The 22,297-nt window shown below is 47.8% G+C and overlaps 1 long non-coding RNA gene across 1 annotated transcript; it reads right to left on the bottom strand.

Annotated features, from left to right (window-relative positions):
• Positions 1 to 298: 298 nt before the first annotated feature.
• LOC141948151 (uncharacterized) lies at positions 299 to 21,430 on the bottom strand. The gene is made up of 7 exons (XR_012630376.1): positions 21,362 to 21,430; positions 14,911 to 15,145; positions 14,746 to 14,829; positions 10,149 to 10,247; positions 8,616 to 8,709; positions 5,920 to 6,061; positions 299 to 870 (listed from the first exon to the last, which is right to left on the bottom strand). It is a non-coding gene; the product is annotated as an uncharacterized LOC141948151 (long non-coding RNA).
• Positions 21,431 to 22,297: the final 867 nt, after the last annotated feature.

Raw genomic sequence — 22,297 nt, 5'->3', positions numbered from 1 at the left:
CTTGTAGGTCTTCCGCTCACCTACCTGCAGGAGCATCTCTTCTTTCTTCAGCTGCTTTTCTTCATTACATTATCCTGCTGTACACTGTGCTATCAAGTAGTTAGAAACACACACATAACAGTTTCTCAAAATGCCAGAGCATTTATCTTTAGAAATGTAACAGTGAAAGAAAATTACACCATGTAGACACCATTAAAAGAAATGGTTCACTATATATTTTTTTTTTTTTTAAAAAGGGTTACATTCTTGATCCAGGAACAAACCAGTATGAATAATCATAATCACATTTTGCATCCATGTAACTCTTTTTATCTTTTTGTCTCCCAAACATCTGAAGAATATGAACGGACTTCTGAATCCTTTACATGAGAATAGCTTAAATTAGCATTGAGAGAAAATATGCAGCCATGTATTGATCTGAAAAGACAGAGCGAGTTCAAACCTGAGTTAACGGTCCCTGATCTTGGATGGGGGTTGGCAGAGCTCACCTCCTCTCAGGACCAGCCCCATCCTTGGTTACTGCCAACCATACAGCCTGCGAGCGCTGCAGTTCAATTCTTTGAAGCAAAGGTTGGCTGAAGGAGCACAGCACCATTTTATTTAATTACAGTGGAGTTTTGGTATCCACAGGAAAAAATCCTGGAACCAGAGTGTATTTTCATGATCGGTGACTAGAGAGTGGTATAAAATGTCTGCACTGCTTCTTTCCATTCCAGCCTGTGCCTTTGAAGTCATGGTAACAGCTTTTGGATTCGAATCCTCTGATGAGACTCCTTGATTTATTAGGTAAAACATCTGGAAAAAATGAAGACTTGTGGCAGTGTAAATCCTCCAGAAGGAGCGGAGAGAGGTTTCATCTGAACAGTACTCCTGTCAAAAAGCAAGGAAACCTGAGCCCTGGTGACTAGCTTAAGGTTGCTCTGAGGTTGAAAAGCTCCAGCTCAGAATGGGCCTGTTCACGTTTCACCCACTGGCCCAGAAACCATCACGCAGACTTGGCGAAGGCTGCGAGCAGAGAGAGGAACGTACATCAGCTAACAGCCCTCGGTGCTGGGACCATGCCATAGCTAACGAAATGATTTTCATACACTCTTGCAGCTTGAATGTCGGTAGCAATTCTGCCCTTGACATTAATAAGGTAGCTCCTGTTATAAATCACTGCATACTGTGAGAGCAGTATGAAATGTAAAATACCTGCCTCAAAGAAAAAAGGCAACAACAAAATACAGATAGGCCAGAAATACACAGCTCAGGTCACCTACGCTGCATTGCTGTGATGAAGAGGGGTGTCAGGGTGACTTTTCCGTTCCCCAATTACAACAGTCTGTGCAAGTAAAGGAATGTTGGCTTCGGCAGGAGAAGAAAATTACCAGCCTTGGATAGGGTTGATTTGAAAGGAATAAAACCCGCACAGGTAACAAACAAGGAGACAGGCATTTTATGAAGCGGATTTCTTTTTTATTTGGAATCAGCCCTGAAGTAAGGCAAAAAAAAAAAAAAAAGAAAGAGGAGAAAGGGAACAGCAGGAACAGCTTGCTGTGCTTTGGAGTTACTGCTAATGGCTTCTTCTATGAAACGTGTGTGCGGGGGCACATGTGTGTGAGCATGTGCGTGTGCATCTGTGCATATCTGTGTAAGCTATTTGTTAGATGAGGGCAAAGCTAGCAATCACAGAGGTACTTGACTCAGAATTATTTACTCTCTCTGCCTCCTCCATACCACAACCCATGTTCCAAATTTCAGAGCTCACGCTCTGGGGAAAATCCCCAGAGAGCCATCTTTTGACAGTTATTTTCCCATCTAAATCCCCCTTCCAGCAATTTGAATAATACAGTTCAAACACTAGCCCGAGTGCCAATGTTCTTTTTGGAGGGGGTGTAGGACCAGAGGAGGAGGGGGAGTTTGGGGAGTATTTTTTTAATCAGATAAATTATTGCTGGGAAACCAGCCACTTCTCTCCATTCAATTTATACTCTATGGGGAATCCATCTAATACCCCTTCTCTTAGTGTGAAGCAGGACCAGCGAGATGCTGTATCAAACCAGGGAGGAACGCAAAAGATGGGATGGAGTGCAGGGAAGGAACAAACAACGGGAGGAAGGGGCTGTGCGAAAGCCGGCGGACAAGAAGAGAAGCCAAAGAGACATGTATGCACCTCCCCAGACAAGGGAGGAAAGGAGAAAATGGTTTTGCTTGCTTCTCTGCTGCCAAACTGGAGCAGGCTCCAGCGTGTGCAGTAGGGGCTAGGAGCGGGGTGAGATGGCTCCGAGCTTCAGGGCTGACAGAAGGAGCTTTGCACCTGCAGGGAGGCGGCGCAGCTCCAGGCAGGTCTGTAGCTGCGCGGGATGGAGGTTCCTATCAGGCGCTGCTTGGGATTGCAAAATGAGTTTAGTGATTTTGCACCGGTTCCCAGTGGAACTGGGAACGTGCCAGTTCACCTCACCATTGTAATTGGAACTGGTTAATGCTTTGCTGGCCGGCTGAGAGAAGGCAAGGACTGGGAACAGAGACAGCTCCCAGCACATCGGGTTTCAGACATGCTTGCAGGGCAGCATGTCTGGGAAGCTTGCCTTGCTGTCTGGGCATACCTTTTATTCTTGTTTGTATTACCCGAACACCTAAGGCCCCAACCAAGACAAGGCTCCATTGTGCTGAGGCGTTGTACGTACACGCAGCGAGAGATGGGCTGCGTCCTGAAGAGCTCCTACTCTAAACAAGGAGACAATTAGAGGTGGGGAGTGGAAACAGGTGCACGGAGAAGGGAAATGATTTCCCCAAGCTTGCCGAGTGAGCCAGTGTCCAAAACCAAAACCAGAACCTGGTGCCCGACACCAGGCCACAGCACTTGCTTCTCTTTCATGTGCTAACACCAATTTAGGCAGTAGGCTTCCCACACCAGCACTTCTCAGCGACTGTAAAGGCAGAGAGAGTTTTTAAAGAATTACACAGTAATGGCACCTGAATCCGTGTCACGGTGCACTTTTCCGGCCTTTTATTCTTCTTTAGAAACAAAGAATGAAAAGCTTTAGTGGGAGAGTTGGCAGTAAGCTCAGGAGACAAGGAGACTTCTGAGGAAGATCTCCCAGATTCTGGGAGTGACTACAGTACAAATAATGGTGGAAAATAATGGAATTGACTAAGCAGGAGGCAAGGGGGGACAAGTGGAAGAGAAACTCTGCTCTGGAAAGCTGCAAGGAGAATATGACACACAAAGCAAAACAGCGAAATAAGGCAAAAAAAACCTCAGACGTGTATAGTCTGCATTTTGGATAGCTTCCTTCTGCCAGCCTGACTGTCAAAAAACTGCTGAGCACCCATTCTCAGGGAATCAGGCCTTACAGAGTCCAGTTATTTTTGGCCCAACACAAACAAATGAGATTCTTTTAATTCAGAGCTCATTTCCATCTGCCATAACAGGCTATGGGCTTGCGCCAGTCCCCCTTGATTTTCTGTCTCCAAATGTCAGCTGTGTGAAGGTGTCACTCCTGATACTGCAGCTTCCTTTCCCAGGAAAAATTAATGCTTAAAGCAACACTGATCTAAACACTTAATTAAAACCCCCTCTAGCCCACCTACCAAATAAACTTATTTTCGGACTTCAATTAACCTCCAAGTTATTACTTGGAATTCCAGATCTCCCTAGAAACGCCAGGACTACGTGTGCCAGGATGAAGTGAGCCCACTTGTTCTGCAAGTGTCAGGTTATGGGGATCGTCTTAACCTGTAGTGGCTCTTGTCCAGCTGAGACATTCTCAGGAAAAAAACTAATAGTTTTTTTGGCATTTTCTCCCTTTCTAAGAAATGGAGAAAGTGCTATCTCTTCCTCCTCATAATTTTTTCTTGCATTTTGAGTCCCCAGACATATGTACTTTATTAAAACACTGCCCATTTCAGAGGCTTTATCTGGGACTGGATGAACTCTGGTGGTAGGTAAATTCAAGCTGCTTTGTGCATTTCGTTGTCCCTAAATGTCTTCGTGGGAATCTGTTCCAGGTTCTAATCATTCTACATTAAGACTCAGGGACTCAGTAATCTCTCCCCTCCCAATCCCCAAGAAAAATAGAAACACCAACTATTCAACCCTAGCTCAAGCACAAACCTCTCTAAAATCCCAACCAGGAACCATCTTTCATAGGTCTCTTTTCTCCGGGACTCCTGCACTCCACAGGATCTGCAGTAGTCTCCCTGTCCAAGGAAGGAAAGCACATGACATGAATCAGGATCTCTTCTTGACAGGAACAAGGTGGAGGGGCTGCTCTTTGCCAGCAGGTACACATTAAACTGCTGTTTAAGCCTCTCCAACATTTCTGGAGACTTGTGGGCCTGTGGGAGTTTTAGGCCGCTCCATTCTTCCATACTGAAGAGAATCTTTCATTTCTTTTACACCTGATACCACGTGGTTTATAGAAATATCTCTGGGCTCAATAAACTATGGAAGTGAGCCTCCTTATTCTGTTTTCTTCCTTTTCCTGACCCTCTTTATCCATTTCCTGGCTCTAAAGCTAAGCAACCAAACCCCATTGGGTTCACTCTTAAGCAAAGGGAGGCTACAAATGGCAGGAAAGTGTCCTGCCCAAGGATGAAAGAAAAGTACAGAGGAGTGCCTAGTGCTCTAACGGAGGCAGACACCTGCCTACTTGCTTGACTCTTAGGCTCTGTTACACAGAGGGTGAGGAAAGGACAAGAAAACATAGAATCTGTATAGTCAGGGATCTGTGTCCCTTCACGTGCTGCTTCTTGGGGGCAGCTAGGTGTACTCAGAGGCTTGTCACACCCAGTCTGAAGGCCCTGACAGGTTGTGTCAGCACTAGGCTTTTCTTCCCATTTCCCTTGCGACCGTCCCCTTGGTGCACTGGTGGGAGCAGACACGGCAGGACAGACAGAGCAGCACGAGGCTGGTGCACCCCAGTTCTCTGCACCATCACCCCGCTAATGGAACATGTGTGGCAACAAGAGGATCCCGAGAAGTCAAAGGACCCAAGCTGGGTTATTAGGGAATTAGATCCTGCAGATCATCTTCCCCCCTGCCCTTCCCTGCAGCGTTCCTGCTCACTTCCACGTCCTGTGTGTTCTTGGCAGGACAAAGAGCAGCACAGGCTAATTTGGAGCAGCACGAAAGGACGTTGTAGAGAGGTTGGTGCTGGTCTCTTCTCCCAGGGAATTAGTGACAGAACAAGAGGGAACGGCTTTAAACTGCAACAGGGGAGGTTCAGACTGGACATGAGGAAAAAATTTTTCACAGAAGGAGTGGTCAAACAGTGGAATAGGCTGCCCAGGGAGGGGGTGGAGTCACCATCCCTGGGTGGGTTTAAGGGTCGTTTGCATGAGATGTTGGGGCATGTGGTGTAGGGGAGAACTTTGTAGAGTAGGGCTGAGGGTCAGACTCGATGATCCCAAGGGGCTTTTCCAACCTGAATGATTCTGGGATTCTGTGTGCTGCCTGGCCAGCTGGTTGCTGCTGGTTCTCCAAACGGATGTCTGGCTGAGGTTTCTTCCACAAGTGGGGACTCTACTTTGGGTTTCTTTTTCCACTGTCCAGCTGCAAACCTTCAGGTAACTTGTGGGAATTTTATCAATGAAGTTACTCACAACTCTGATTGAGTGACTGTTTCAGAAGTAATGCAAGGGGAGGGAAGAATGACAGAAAAACAGCAGGACACCTCTTTAGAAACCAAGACTAAAATGCCCCAAAAGGGCTGCTGGAAATCTTGTTTTCATCACCCACAAATTCCCTGATGCTGGAAAACGTACCCCCCTTTCCTGTATTCTCCAATTTGCTACAAGTTCTAACATGAAGAGCTTCTGCTGGGAATAGCTGACTGTGCCAGAATATGATAGTTGCTGTTCCAACGCTGTCCTTCCCTCCCCAGATTATCACATTTCAGCCCTGAAAATGAAAGTTGCTCAGTGTTTACTAACCATTCTGCTCCTTTCCACTCGGCAAGGACCTCTGTGGGAGAGCCAGATCTCTGCTGTTTACAAGCCCATCTGCTTCTGTTGCTTTTCTTCACCTGAAGTTAGAACACTCTGTTCAGGATATTGCTCGCGGTTGTGTTGGGAACTGCAAAGAGCAGATGAGGATTTCAGGTGGTAAGCAAGCAGCATGAAGAGAAGAATACAAATCTGTTCTCATCTAAAGAGCCCTAAAAATAATTTTTTTAAAAAAAGAACAAGATGAAAGGAAATTCCAAAAAGCCAACGATGGTTTCAGCAGCACAGTCATTCCAAGGAGAGTTTTTCCCATATTTTTATGAGAATTTGAACATTTAGAACCAGAAGGGAAAAAGTACGAGTGATTCAATGACTTTCCCTGAAATTACACTGATCCCTCTGGTCTCTGCATTTTAAAGTCTCTATAGGTAGAGCTATAAGACTCGACTTTGCCCAAACCTGTACTGCTGCTGTGAGCTTTTCAGTCAAGAGCTCTCCATGTAGTTTAACTCAAGGCCACGTTTCCAGGAGTAAGTGGGGCCCCTTGGGAGTCAGAAAGAGATTGAAAATGTCTGTGTGCCCCTAAGGCCTTCAGTGGGGTGCCCAGAGACTACCCTCAAAACCAGAGCTGCTGTCCTTACAGCCTGAGCCTGCAAGTGAGGCCGCAGGAGGGACCGGAGGGGGCTCTCCAGAGTATTTAAACACTCCCCGTAGCCCGGTACGCTGCCAGTCAGCTCAGCTCAGCTCAGCTCAGCTCACCTCAGCTCAGCACCCCATGCGACATGCCGGGGCAGGCTGCTGCAGATATCCCCAGGCTCTGCGAGCGGCAGCTGCGTGGACGGGAGGCAGAGAGGTTGCGCAGCACGCTGTGCTCCCAGACACCGCTGTAGGTGCAGTGACAATCTAGGAGACCCCCGGCCCCGCTGGGGGAGAGGGGCCACACTGCTACATCCAGGCACTGCCTCACCCGACGGGGATCGGCAGACTGCGACAACCACCCTTTGCTCCCAGCTGCAGGCTCCCAGTCTGCCGTGTTGGTGCCTGGCTTGGAAGAGAAAACAAATTGCTGCTGTTTCTGGGCCCTTCTGAGCACCAGTGAAAATTAGAAGGGTCCAGAGAGAGGAGCTGCCCCTGACCAGAAAACATAGGTGGCCAAAGAACTTTTGCTCCAGCCGTCCCTGTGTTTTACACCTCGAGTTGTTAATTCAGGCCAAGAGCTGGCTAAAGAAAGGGAGCAGCAGCAGCACGTGGAATGGTCTCTGTGCTGTGCCGTTAGCTTTAGGAGGGTCAGCCTGCCCACGGAGACACTTGCCATTCTGTGTGGCAGAGCAGACGTGGCACTTCACAGAACAAACACACACCGCCAAGTTCACACTTTGTGTATGGAAAAAGACTGAGAAGGAGCAGCAAGTACTGGAGGTGGAGAGGATGCGAGCTCCCAGGGAGGAATAGCCCACTACAGGTTACTTCTAACCGTCCCTCTGAGCCATCAGACCACCATTTATTTGCTACACCAGTTCACGGCCAGAAATTTGTCCAGTTTAGAGAGGAACATGATGTCCCACTTGGCAGCTTCCTGGCCCTGCCCTACCAGCTCAGCACAGCTTGCCCAGATCACGTCCCAAGTCTTCAGGCTATTGAGAAAGGAGGCTGCAAGCTCCCGGGAAGGGAGGAGCGTGCCAAGGCAGCCACTCTCTTCGGATGTGCAACCTGTGGAGAACATTTCCTTGCCTCTGCAACACCAATATCCCTTCCCCAAGAGATGTGTGAGTTTGGACTACTAGTTTTTGAGGACTTCACAGTAACCAAGCCCAGTGCAGAGCAAGATCTGAAGACCTCAGACCTGCTCAATGGTAACGAATCCAATGGTGGTTCAGCTTCCCGTGGTTTACACCCTGCAGCTCTGAGAACTGCAAGTGCTTTGTTCCCAAGCTCCAGCAGAGCTCAGCTCTTCGGTGGGCACTAAAGCAAACTGCTTGATTTACAAAGACACTCACATTGGTGCTAGCAAGGTGCTGGGATGTTCTGAAAACCTCATCGTCAGTGGGTGAGGGGAGAAAGAGTGAAATTAGACTTTGCAAAAAGTTGTCTCGTTCACGCCCTGGGGATCTTCTCTTTCAGCCTTCTCTTTCAGTTCCTTGGAATAGCTATGTATAACACCCAGGTAGAAAACAGTGCCTTTAGCAATGCTGCAGCTCTCAAGGCCTGGATCAGGACCTCTCAAGCACACATGCTCTTCATTAATGCTAATCCAGGAGCAGAAATGATCTGAGAGCAAAACCTCTGAGAGGATTAAGTACACAGATACTGCCTCATCAAGCTGTGATGCAGGGAGGGATCCAACCTGAACTTCCTCCAAAACATGCAGTCAGATCTGGTTGCTCTGGTTTGGACCCGACTCTGGCAAGATGGAAAGCGGTTCAGCGAGATGTTGAAAGAGAGGAGCAGAAAGAAAGGAAAACAGTCCACTCCCTCTTCCCCCCTCAAAAAGCAGCGTTTCACTTCTGGGGCTGTAAGTGTGCACAATAAACTTGTCTCCCTTCCCTCACTCCAGCTTACATTGTTCGCTTTCCTGCAAATTGTTTCCACATTCTGTATAAATAACCCCAGTGCCAGCGAGGGGGAGGGGGAGAGCGCAGGGGCGCGCGGAGAAGGGGTGGAAGGAAATCAAATGGCTTTGTTACTTTTGAAAAAGAAGGTGGAGGATGCCGAGAAGCAGTTTGGAGCTGGAGCCTTGGCAGACCGAGCTAAGAGTTGCCATCAAGCTTGCGTTCAGACCTGGAGGAAGAAGAGTAAACAAGGGGGAGATTATATATAATTATAGACAATCATGTTGCTGGGGATAAACAGGAATCAAAAGCACGGAGGCACTGAAGTCTGGCACATCCCCAAGCACAGAACAGAAGCCAGCCAGTAAGAGGCAATGCGGCTGGAAAGCGCTTCCCTTTGGGCCTGTTTTCAGTTAGCTCAGGGGCTGGGGTTTTTTTCCTCTCTTTTTGGCTTGAGGCATTCCCCCATAAAGAGAGGAGCCCATCCAATGGGAAACAGAAGCCAAACTGAAGTCAGCAGAATCCTTGTCTGCGACATTAATAGATTACTCTGTGAGAAACGTCAGAAACATTTGGAAAAGATACAGCCCGCCTAGGTCAGCAAAAACAACAACAGGAATTTCTGAACAAAAATGGCTTTAGAAACGCTCCAGAAGCCGTGCCTGCGTGTCCTGCGGGCAGAATCTCCTTGGCAGGACACAAAGGGTGAGCTGCAGCTTAAGGGTGGCACATGGGCCCTTCTCGTGGCTCCCATGGCTCCAGGTTCATGACAAAAAGGTGTCGGGGCCCCTCGGCCGCCTCGCCTGCCCCCGGTGTGTGCGGCGCTGAGCCCGTCCGGGACAGCCGTCCATTTGGCGCAGCCCTCTGCTCCATTTGCTGTAATCAGAGGCGAAAGGATGAGCCGTCAGCCTGCACCATGGGACACCCCTGGCTCCCTCCCACCTGTCTCTGCATCTGCGGAGGGAATAAGCAGGAACCCGAGCGTGATGGGACCCTCCCTCCGCCACCTGCCCGCTCAGCAGCGGGAGCAAGCAACGGGGTGCCCCGCTTGTTCTGCCTCGCCGCCAGAATCCTGCTCCCCTGGCACAGCTTTGGTTCTGCAGAGAACCTGAGAGAGGGCATTAAATAGGCAGCAGAGACAGTGAGCAGGCTCTGCTGCTACAAGTGCTGTAGCTGAGAGCGGGGATGCTGAGCTGCCCCTGCACAGCTCTCCCCGAGTGCTCAAGAGTGCCCTGCAAAGGGGCAAGGAGGGGGAAATGATGAAGAAACAAAGCCAAGAAGCACAGGTAAAACAAACGCAGATGGCCCATAGGGGTTGTGTTCTTTTTTTTTTTTAAAGAAGGACTTGGGGGGATTTAAAAAAGAAAAAGAAAAGCCTCATTTGTCCTTCTTTTCCCTTCCTTGAAGGCCCTGGAGAGTTAGAGGGAAAGCGACATCATGACGAACAAAGGACGGCAACCTCAGATGGTGACAGAAGGAGGATTGTTTAGCAAGGCAGTGTAAAAAGCTCTCTCCCAGGCACTATTTTAAATCCAAATAGCTTACAGCCTGCTGAATTCTTAAGCCATTTTCCTGATCTCTCAGCTGTTCTTCATTGAGAACACAAGCAGATATTTCAAAGCAAAAAAGCAGAGAGGAAAAATAAGTATATATAAGAAATAACCAAACCTGTGTTTAGAATCCACGTAACAGCACAGGAAGCAGGGCATGCTCACAGGCTCTTCCACCTTCTCTCCTTCAGTACAGGTGCTCTAAATGTCCTTTCTCCTAAGGAAAGAAAATGGATTTTTAAAGGGAAATGACATTTACTCTATGAGAACAGTGTCACAGTTTGGTGAATGATATTACCTGGCTGTCTGGGTATAGTATTTTGTGTATTTTCTGTGAATTCATCATTGTGGGCATTTTTCCTCCAGGATTTCTTATACTGACAAATCCTTCACCAGTGGTGGGTACCTCTGTGTGTGTATATTATGCATGTGCTTAAGTGCAAGATCTCTCTACTGGCCATGTAGAAACTGAGTATCACAGATGAGGTCAGTCTAAGCATAAAACAGGAGTCAAGTTCATCTCAAAACTGCTGGAAATAGATCAGAAAGAGCAGAGGGAATGGTATTGGAAAAAAGACAGTAATGGGTTAAAAAAGGCATTTGGGGTCCGAGTCTTATCTGCTATAAATTTGCATTGACTCTGTGAGGTAATATTTAAGCAATCTACTCCCACGCCAAGTTACAGCAGCTACTTCCAAATATCCCAGACATTAGTGTACAGAACCAAGAATAAAAACAAGATAACAGAACGATATCAAAAATAAGCCGACCGTGTCCTTTAAACACGTGCTTATATGCCACGCTGGACAGAAACAGTGTCAGAAGTTTAGCAATATGGTGAAAGACTACAAGTGAGCCAGACTGACAGATCTGGACAGATTATATCCACTTTACTTTCTCTTTCATTTATACATGATCAAGAAGGGAGAAGGATACAGAGCGCTTGTCCCGATGTTCTGTCAAAAATGAAATGAGGTTACTGGTCTCCTGCAAGCGCAGATGAACATCAATCACAAAACCCTCATAAAGGCATAAAACACAGTCCCTCAGCGTTATTAGAAAGGAAGAATTAAAAGTTTATCAAGATGGAAAGAGCAGATCCTCAAGGGAGAATGGATTTCATGAGCAATCAGCAAATCCTTCTTCAGGCACCTCAGTGTGACTTGCAAGGCAGTGAGAAAATCAAAAGAGCTACTACCTAAAGAGAAACACAGAGCGAGTGTTCTCAGCAGGCATCTTAGAAAAAGCCCTTGGTGGGATAAAGTGTCAATCCTTTCTCGCCTCTTCCTGCTTTCCTGAAGCAAAGGGAAAAAATACAGGGGAAAAAAAAAAAAAAAAAAAAGAGTATGATGCTTGCATTACTGCTTATGTTGCAAGACACATTTGTATGTGCTGGTGGAAAGGTTTCCATCAGCTTGTCACAAAATCTCTGCAGTTGGGTATGTTAGTTGGCTGTCTTGGCTTAGGACAGGTTTAAGGCGGGAATATCAGCCTGATGCATCAGTACAGAGGTGCATCCCCAGAGCTCTCCAGGGACCCAGGGCTGGAACAGCAGCTGCTGAAGGTCAGCAGAGGCAAAACCCAACTGCATTTCACTTCTGGTAATCCCATTTTGGATACTGGAACTTGGCCATGGCGAATGAAAACATGACCGAAGCATTTCTTTATTCCAAGTCTGCCTGACTGCCGAAGCAATGCTTTGGAGTGCTGGCCTGCAAGTCCCACTTCTGGCAAATCCAACAATTGAAGGGATACAGAGTAATGAGATTTTTTCCCCCAGCCCCTTGCTGGTGGCGTTGGAAATCCTTGTATAACCAGCCCTAGAGAACATTATCGTATCCTAAAATGTGCATAAGCAACCGCACAGAGTCAGTTGAAAAAGAGGGGGAACTTCTTACAGGTCAGGGTTAAGACCACAGGGAGCCTTGGGGGAAGAGCTGCACCCATCATCAACTACACCCTTAGTCACCAGGGACCTCTCCCAAAGTCACTATCTCCCTGCTTAGCTGCTCAGGAGGCAGATGTATAGAAAATATGCTTCCCCTTTCGCTGTTCCTCACACCTCTGATGTTCCTGCCATCCCTTATGCATCCGCTTTTGAAATAAATATTTCCGTCGCTGATGAAATAACACAAGGCATTGACGGAGATGGATGAGAGCAGCCCTCCAGGCCAGAACTGCTGGGCACAGGCACCTTCCAATATGCTGCCTGTAATGAATGTAGCAGGGGGAATGCAACATTTTGTTTAATGAAAAAAAAAACCTGTTCAGGCCTCTGAAGGGCTATTATAAGCTGTGGCACACTGAAACTCAAGACATAAGCCTCTTTATATTTAATAATACGCATTATAGATTTTTTCCTGCAGAGAAGCTTCAGTGAACACCTTTTTTTGTTGAAATCTTTTGTTGCAAATATTGATTATTCGTTGAAAATCTAAACCCCAAAGATTTGACCAAGTGGTTTTACAAAAAGTTCAGATTTCTGCATCAAAGCAAACATTTCCAAAAAGTTACAACCATGGTGCTGTATAACAATTGTTAGCAGAAAAGCCACTCTGATGGTTAAGTTTTTATTTAGCCCATATAAATGCATATGCAAATGTACGTAACTGCATTTCAGAGGAAACTACTTACCCCCTAAAACAAAAATGCATCTACAATAGAAGCCACAGAAAAGCAGCACACAAAAGTATTCTGCTTTTAGCGTATAGTATAAGCAGATTAATAAAGTCCATTTATCTCATCCTGTCACAGCAGGGTTCCCAAACTGGCCAGAAAAAAGCCTTCCACAACTTAAGAACTGTGACATCCAAGGCACGTCAGCTGAAGAGGGACCATTCCCTGAGTTTACTATTAAATTGGTTTCTCAAAGAGAAGATATGCCAGTTAATCTGACTCAAATGTGTATCTTTATAACTGATGCAACATCAAGGTGTCATCATTTAAAACATGTATTTGCACTTCTTTCAAATATCAGATCACCACTGGCTATCCTGCATGTCTGATTGGCTTTTATTCTCCAAACTGGAGGGGGGCTGGGAGGGGAGGTGAAGCAGCCATCAGAAGAAGGGGATTGAGATTCACACGAGACAGAAGGAAGGCAAAGAGAAAGAAGGGAGATCAATTAACAGTCTGATCCCGGTCAGAAAACAAGTACAAATGTGGTCCCTAAAGTTAACACCGTTGGTTGCAGCGAGGAGCCTGATCGATAGATGTTAGCGGTGGTGCGGGGAGGAATGCAGTGCTATGTGGCAGGAACCCAGCGCCGGGTTACAGCGGACAGGGCAAAAGTCCCCAGATTACAATAAAGCAGCTTGAAGGTGACAGATTTCATTGTTGAAGGTGATAAAATTCCACGTGGCACGCTGCAAAACAAGGGCTGGAGCTCAGCCCGCAGAAAGGGAGGCAGCGCCTCAGACAATGCGGTGGGAGGTTTCTCCTCCTCTCCTTGCCCTGGAAATCGGCAGAGAAGCACTCGAGTGGCCGAGGTGGGTGGCAGGTTTCCTCTTGCCTGACACACGGCAGGCGGAGCTGCCGCTTGTGAACCGAACCTCAGTATTTCCACCTGTGTGGTGGACGTGCAACGGTTGCTGCCGCAGAGCAGCATCTCCCGTGGGTGGGCACCGCAGCGCGTGACATGCAGCAGGAAAAAGTAAGGGCTGTTGCCTATAGAGACAGTCCTGCAGCAGGCAGGACCCTGCAGGATGTGTGTCAGCGTGAGCAAATTGGTCACAGCACCTTCATCTGTTCGTGCTTCATTTAACTGGTCTCCCCCAATTCGCTAAGAAGATCTCTGATGAGGGTCACATCAGCACAGGCCCATCATGGGCAAGGTGTCCCAAACACTTCAGGTTTTGTTTTCCAAAATAACCCCCCTGATGCTGTTACACAGCAAAACACTCATCCAGAAAAAGTCTGACCTTCACTACCTCTAACTCATGCCCACTTTGCTGCAAACACTTTGTGGAAGGGTTCAGTAAGGACAGGTATCGTCTCTTTTGTTCTAACAGAGGTTCAGCTTGGTCTGGATGCTGCCCCCAGTCAGGCTGCTTGAAATGCAGGAAAGACTCAGCAGCAGAGATGTGAAAGCAACAGGAAAATCAAAGCCTGGGACTAAACTAGCAATTAGACCAGCCTCGGAATATATTTAAGTCAAATCAATCCATACAGGAATTTCAGTCACGGTGCACTTGTGCCCAGCCTTCTCCCTCCCTCCCTTCCTCTCCTGCAACCCAGGGCTGAGATCCAGCATTACTGTCTGCTTCATCAGAATATGCAAGAAGTGTAGTGACAACATGTCTCCTAAGATGCTTTATCAGTTTTGCAAAGTCCCAGTTCATCCGCCTCTTGTGGATCCATTTACATATTGATGTATTTATTCGACTCTCTCCACCAGGCATGCCCCATGAGATTAAACTATTTTATTTACAAAGACATTGGGGTTGCAGCTCCTAACAATTAAGTCAGCCAAGATATAACTTTGCATGTGCTTTCAGATTGATGTGTGAACAGACAAATCGGCCTCGTCAGCGATTCAGGAGCAGCCCAGGGGGAGGACTGGTTAAACCCCATCTATATAAACCAGTCAATAGCTGCTGCAACTGGGAAAAATGAATTGGGGTGGTGGGAGGCACCACTGTGCAGAAGGGAAAGATAATGAGCCAGCAGGAGTGATGGATAAAACCTGGAGGAAAAACTTTGCCAACAGGGCTCACCTTAAAAGGTTGATGCTTCAGAGTTTGTGGGAACTTGCAGGCTCTTGGGAGTTGCCCCTGTTCCATCTCACCCATCAAACACACCTGTTAAAAAAGAGCAAAGCTGTTCCTCACCGAGGGGTACACTTGGAGGAAAAGGAGGATGGAAGGAGAAGAGAGAAATACCTTGTGAGATGGAAGTCAGCAAAAGGTCATTTAAGAGAGGCAAACTACAGCCCTGCTGCTGATGTGATGCTCCAGGAAAGGTGCTAAAGCCCTTTCCACAGAGAGCTTTTCCCTGGGCAGATCTCAGTGGAACAGCTCTCATCCTTCTTCTCTCCATTAGCATCTGCTCGGCCTGCATCTGTCAACGCTCTCTTCTCCGTACCCTCTCCCTTCTCGTTCACACTCGGTGGGATCTCTGAGGAGGAAACACCGAGGTGACATTCATATGCCGATGTCATTTGCAGCGTGCCAGGCTGCGGGGGACACATCATGGGGGAATGACATATGGGGTTCTGCTTATAGCCCTGCGATTCCTGCCCTGGCCCGCTGTAGCCATCACACCTAAACCCTGGTGCTTGCCCACCCTGTCGCCAGCGCTGGATCGCAGGTAAAACAGCTTTAAACGAAGCGTGCGGCTGTCCGTGGGGATCAGCAACAGACAACTACAGGTCTACAGATCTGTAGCACATGTTCCTGGTGGTTTCTTTGCCTCCCACCAGATGAAGTATGTCCATCAGAGCATTTTAGGCTCCATTCAACGCAATAGCTGAAAAGTCACCTGCGTATTTAGAACAGTATAAATCTGGCATGCTATTGCCTCTTCCTGACTCGAGCGTGTCCAGAGAAGGGCAACGGAGCTGGTGCAGGGTCTGGAGCACAGGTCTGATGGGGAGCGGCTGAGGGAACTGGGGGGGTTTAGTCTGGAGAAGAGGAGGCTGAGGGGAGACCTCATGGCCCTCTGCAACTCCCTGAAAGGAGGGTGCAGAGAGGGGGGAGGAGTCTCTTGAGCCAAGTAATAAGCGATAGGACAAGAGGGAATGGCCTCAAGCTGCGCCAGGGCAGGGTCAGACTGGCTCTTAGGAAGGATTTCTTTACAGAACAGGTTGTTAGGTGTTGGAATGGGCTGCCCAGGGCAGGGGGAGAGTCCCCATCCCTGGAGGTGTTTAAGAGTAGGGTCAACTTAGCGCTGAGGGATCTGGTGGAGTTGGGAACTGTCAATGTTGGGTTGATGGTTGGACTGGATGATCTTCAAGGTCTTTTCCAACCTAGACAATTCTGTGATTCTGTGATTCTGTCTCATCTGGTGCCAGCATTCTTCTTAGCATCTCTGACATTTCAAAATTATATTTAGAGACCTGGATGGGAATTTAATTTTGAAGTTTTCTACTGAACACTGTTATATAAATATTCTACACCACCTGCCAATGGGTCTATTGGTGCATAGCAATCCTGTGCCATTGCCTTTAATTAAACGGGCAGAGGCAGCCCAAGGAAGGAGCACTAAATAGTAGTCTAACCATCTTAAAGTCAGCACTGGTCTCCCTATTAATTCTCACCCTGATCTTTTGCATAGCGCTATCGCCAGGCTAATTATTCACAGGTGCACGCTCAAGCATTAATTGCAACAATGAATCATTTTTTTTGTCTGTGCTTGGCCATTTCTAGCCTATAGGAGTGCAGCTATTCCCGTTACTTTTACAATTATTATAAATATAAAGCCAGCAACATGCACTACATTTTGTAGGCATTAAAAAAGACATGGTATTTGGCCTGGAGCATTAACAATCTGGTGCATATTCAGGGGAGTGATGAATGCATCTCACTGACAGTCTGAAAATGTGTTTCCTGAATCATTTTAATTCGGGAAACTTTATGAAGGTGTTAGGTAAAGCACAGGTTTTAGGAATCCAGTGTCTGCAGCTCTTCTGGTCAACATGCTTCAGCAGGTCTTGGCCACTCATGGCTTGTCGGGACTTCCAAGGTGCATGGCAGTCTCCAGCTCACGCTGCCCAGCCTGTCTCTTCCCCACTGGAAAATTATACAAGACAGGATGACTCTTGAGTGCAGATGGTTGTGGGGAAAAAGCTCCATAACCTCTGTGCCTCCAGGCTCAGACTCAGCTTGAGCGAGATCGACAGAAAGGCTTGACGTCTGGATGAAAAGAAGGGCTGTTGTGAACCTTCGACGGCGAGGCACACGCTGGAGACTCCCCGTGCAGCTGGAGCTGTCAGGCGGACACTCTGGGCTCTGACCCCGGTGAAGGGGCCTCGGGCTCCAGGGGCTCGCAGGACAGACGGTCACTCTTCAAGACATGGGTCCTGCCTCGCCAGGGCAGGCAGAGGCGCAGGCAGGAGGCAGCCCCAGGGAGCCAACACTGCCGTAGCCTTTGGTAAGGGGAACTCAGAGCCATCCACCCCAGTGGTGGGTGAGCCAATACCTCCTCCTGGCATGGGCACAGGGATGGCAACACATCTCGAGATGCTGCACAAGGGGTAGGAAAAACTGCTGACGGGGCTGTTCTGAGAGATTAGATTATAAATGTATTAAATGACTAACGTGCATTATGCGTCCTTCCCAGGCCAAACCACCTGCATACACAACGCGTGGCTATGATGTGGGGTTGACAGGTTCAGGCAAATGGTTCAGGACTAATTTTCAGTGTCAGACTGGCAGAATGCACTCCAGGCAGAGGCTTTTGATGCTGGGGAAGACAAAGCCAAAGCTACAAAACCAGAGCTTTTTAGGGAGAAAACAAAAGCTAAAATTTGAACAGCTATAAAAACACAGTTTGTCATCTAAACTACAGTAAATATTTCCTTTCTTTGCTGGCACAGAAGCTGGGGAGAAGAAGAAGTGGCTGAAGGAGAGCTCAAGGTGAGCGCCCGTTATTTACTGCTGCTGATGAATAAGCAAACCCCCACACTGTGTTTTCCTACAGGACAGCAAAAGCTCCGGACTGCTTAACAGTCTGGTTAGTTGTTATTTTTTCCCCTCCTGGGGTGCGTTTTACATGCTGTTCCAGTGAAATGCAGTACCACTATTAATTGTTCGCAAACACATAAAACACATGGTATTCTCCTTCGCCACCGCTGCAGTCTCAGCAGATCAAATAGAGGAGAGCTGGAAAAGTCACCTACCAAGATAGAGGTTGGGGGAATAATGCAAAAAAATCCAAAAGGATTTGTGTGGTGGTGTTGTTTGGGTTTTTTTTAAAATGTAATATACTTCTCTCTGCCTGTTTATAAGCATAGGCTTGTTTGAACTTCCTAGGGAAGTCGGGAGCATTGAAGAGAAATTGGCAGGCTCCGATCTGGCCGCTTTTCCTTATTATGAGAAAATACACTCTCGTCTCCTTGTCTAAGGGTATGAATTCTTCATCTCATATTGTGTTTGCACAGAAGCGTGAAATGTATCCTGAACATTGGTCTTCGTCCACACTTCACAATGCGAGAACAACGAGGGCAGTGAGACATGCAATGAGAACGGGGACGCCACAAAAGTGGGGGAGCGGGTGGCCGCTTCTGTTCCAAGGCTTGGACTCTGGCGCTGCATTCACCATACCCATCGTATTTAAAAGGAAAAATTGAGGCACGTATTTCCTCCGAGATGCTTGGGGGCCCTGGTTTGTGAGCTGTCGGCCCTGTGGGAAGCTCCCGCCTCCCTTTCCATAAATGTTCCCCCTGCTGCCACTGAATCACCAAATAATCTGGAGACCCGTGGGAAGGGAATTAAATGGTGGTTATCACACTGCCGTGTTCTGCTCACTTTATTTGTTTTAAATGACCATGAAAGCGAAGGGGGGAAAAAGAAAACACACAAGTGGAAACTTAATTGAGCTGCTGAAATGTCTTTAAAGGAGCATTATGGGCTGGATTATGATGCCTCAGCTCCCACTGGTGGCATTTGCTCACATGAGTGGGCATCTGATTAGGCAGTTCAGCCGGGACCCTTTCTCTAAATGATCTGTATCTCTCACCGCAGATTTGGAGCTGAGGACAACCAAAGATACCCAGCTCTGGGGACTTGATACAGTGTTTGAGAAGACTGCATGCTCTGAAAATGGCCAAGATGGGACCAGGCTGCAGCGTTACCTAATAGTTGAGGGCTACAAGGGTTTGTGTCCTTGTTCTCACTCCAAGGAGAACAGCCAAGACAAAGAGGGCAGTTGGCCCAGCTGGGCTCTGGCACCAGGAGGGACAAGCTGTACCCCATCTGCCCTGGCTATCTTCTCCTCCAGAAGCTCCACTTCTGGGCAGAAGGAAGGGGAAACCTGCTCTGCTCTCTTCATGGGCACCGAAGTGCAAAGGGCCCTCAGGCACTACGTGACAAAAACAGCTGAAGCCACAAAGTGGCCTTGGTTAGATGCTGTCTCAGGGTAGAGGTATGGGAATTGGTCACAGAGGGGCCACGGAGCCCAAGGAGGGTATGTGGGCAGAAGAGCACGTAACAGAGCTGGGCAGCAGCCAGTCCAGAGAGGAGAGTGACCAGAGGGACAAGAGTGCCACAGGAACAGGAGGGAACTTCTCATAGAGGTGGTCAGCAAAAAAGAAAAAAAAAAAAAGACCAAAATGTGGGGAGAAGACTCTAGCAGAGTGGAGGGAGGAACTACCCTGACTGACTGGCTGGAGCTTGAATCTAGGAGATAGGGAGCGAAGAAAACCGAAGATGTGGAAAGGCAGGAACCACAATTCAGCACAAACCAAGCCACCCACACCTGAGGGTGAAGTCAGGGCGGGACCGTGTGGGAAAAGGGGGCTCAAGAGATCCACTGTGGGAGCCCAGGGATCTGATGGGGAACCTGCTGGACCTGCTGGAGCAGCTGCACATGGGCTAATCTCCGAATAGAACAGAACTTGCCTCTGGCTTGTTACACCTGAATTTTATTATGAGTCCAATACGCACCAAAGTAAATAAAAATGTGTAAATAAAAATTCCTCTCTATTCAATCTTCTGCTAGATCTTAAAATCCTCTAACCTGCAGGAAACTATCAAAAACCCTTCAGGAAGGATCCCTGCGTTTGTACGTGTAAGTTCTGAGTCCTGTGCAAATCCAAAGGCATGTGGGAGGAGGGAGCGCTGAGCTCCTCTGCCCTGCTGTGTGCATCCCTCTTACACTGGCCAGGCACTGCACATGGTCCACAGCCCCTTTCTGATCCATTTGTCAAATCTCCTCCCCACGCAGTGGCCTACCCCAACCCTGGGAAAGGATGTCACCCCTCACTATGAGTTCTGTGGATCCAGGAGCAGTTTTCAGGATGCCCTGTCTCCCGCTCAGCTCCTCCTGCCCTTATCCTTCATGCCCCAGACGTTTTCTCAGGTGCCTTCGAACCACAGGAGCTACCATGACCCTGGTGCTCTGAAATCCAGGCAGGTAGCAAGGGTGATGTGGGGGGTACACATCCTACTTTGGCTGGGAAAGATAATTAAAAGGGCAGTCAGGGATGGGAGGGGGGATGGACACCTTCCTCAGCACCTCCTGCTCCACTGGGTCTCACTAGGTCAGCACTTTCTGGCAACTGCTGTATTGCCAGATGTTGATTGGGCATCTGACAGGAGATGAATAAAGCCAATAAAGTCCTTATTTCTGGCTATAAAAATAATAATGAAAAGCAGTCAGAGACGGGGGATAGGCTGCCCAAAGCTTTCCCAGGTTGCACTAAGCAGAATGTAGGAGCTACCTTCAGTTGCCTTCCCTTCTTATTTTCTCCTGACTGTATGCCACAAGCAACAGACCTGAAATTAAGCAGTTAGATAGTATTTGTGTACAGTCAAAAGTATTCCTCAGTTCCTGTCAAAAGGACTCTTTTTTACTTATTTTGCATGACTTTTCCCGCTGGCAGTGCCAGAGCTCTCCAGCCATAACCTTCCTTCAGATTCTGTTGCACTGAGCAAACCCCACTGTGAGGTCAGGACTCAAGACCCAGGGGTCTGCAAACCAGAGCAGCTCAGATGTCTCCCTGAAGGCCAGGTCACCTTCTTCTAATAATGACTATTCTGCCTCTAGCTCTGCAAGGGAGAGCTCCTGTTACCGTGTCAAAGGCTGCCCTGCTTCCTCTTACCTCTCTCCCCAGCGGTACAAACATGCCCATGCTTTCAGGTCCTGTGTAGCTAAAGACCAAGTTCTGAATATCAACAATTTCCTTTGTGTTCTGCTGCACCAGCCTGGGGATATTGGGCTGGGGCGCTCTGAGCAGTTCTGAGATTTTAAGATGCATTTCTGAACAGAGAGTTGCTACACAGTCGCTGTCGGAAGAGCTGCCTGTGCCCCTACCTGCAACAGTGACCCCTCTCCTCTGAGGAAGCTCTGCAAAAGGTGCAGATCCTACTGCGCCAACACCTCCCAAACTCAGGTGATAGCTGCCCTGAGTCTAGATTTAGAGGGTGAAAGGGGTGTTTATGAACAATCTCCTGGGTTTACAACCCTCATAACCTGTGATTTAAATGAGCTCCTGGGCTGTAGCCATTAGAGGCCCTGAACAACCCACCAAACTTGCGGGAGGCCAAAGGTACCTCTCTGGGTGCCTTCCCTGTCCACAGCTCTTACAGAGTCTGAAGCTCCCTTGGTTTCAGCTTCTGCCTGAGCCCTGCAGAGCGGATCCTGCACTGCTGTGCTGGGAACGTGGGCACCCACCTGCAGACACCTCCACTGCCTCTGGATAAGCTGGCAGATCCAGCTCACTCCACGGCAATCAGAGCCAGCCCTGATCCCCGCTGACATCCAGGTTGGTAACTGAAAAGAAACATTGAAAATGTGCATGAACACTGTTTCACGAGGTGGGCGCCACTGCAAGGAGAATGTCCAGCATGGCTGTCACTTCCTGTCCACATGATGGCACAGAGCAAAGTTGCATTACTGTGGTGAGCTTCAACCCAGAAGCTGGCTCCTAGACATCTCATAAAGCCAGGAACAAAAGTTCTTCCCAAACAATAATGCCTTCAGCCCAGAAACTGCTGCAATCTGCATGGGAGAACCTTCTGCTGGACCTCTGAAGGCCAAAGAGTTAATTGTTGATCTAAAAACCAGCAAGTTGCCTAGATACCACAGGGCATGATCTGGTTACATTTGTGCAAACAATCTGGCACCAGGCAGTGACGCACACACCTATGCATTTAACATTTCTATTTTCTCAAGCCTTAACCTCACTTGCCGGCATAATGGACTGGGAATATACATTTAAGGTGGATAGCATTCCTGGAAACTGGCTATTCTTCAAAGGCGTATTTACTGGATGCTGCAATAGCCATGATTCAATAAACGTAAAATATCTGAGTAAAAATACCTGGGATAATAGAAGAGTAAAACTCCCATTACCATTTTATTCAATATTTTTATCAGTGATCTAAATTACGCTATATAAATCCTTGTTGTGGTGAAGTTTGCAGATGCCAACAAGATTGGCAGTAGGGAAACAACAAGCAGGATAGGACTATCAACATAGAGCGATCTGAAATAACTGAAAGTTGGCCACACTCCAGTGAAATATGATTTAAAAAGTCAAATACAAGGTAAGACATCTGAAACCAGAAATGCAGGTTACACTTACAGGACGCTGCCTCGGAAAGGAGT

The sequence above is a fragment of the Strix uralensis genome, chromosome 11 (genome assembly GCF_047716275.1).
Source record: "Strix uralensis isolate ZFMK-TIS-50842 chromosome 11, bStrUra1, whole genome shotgun sequence".
NCBI lineage: Eukaryota > Metazoa > Chordata > Aves > Strigiformes > Strigidae > Strix > Strix uralensis.
The sequence above is the reverse complement of the archived record's forward strand: the minus strand, read 5'-3'. Positions and strand labels throughout refer to the sequence as shown.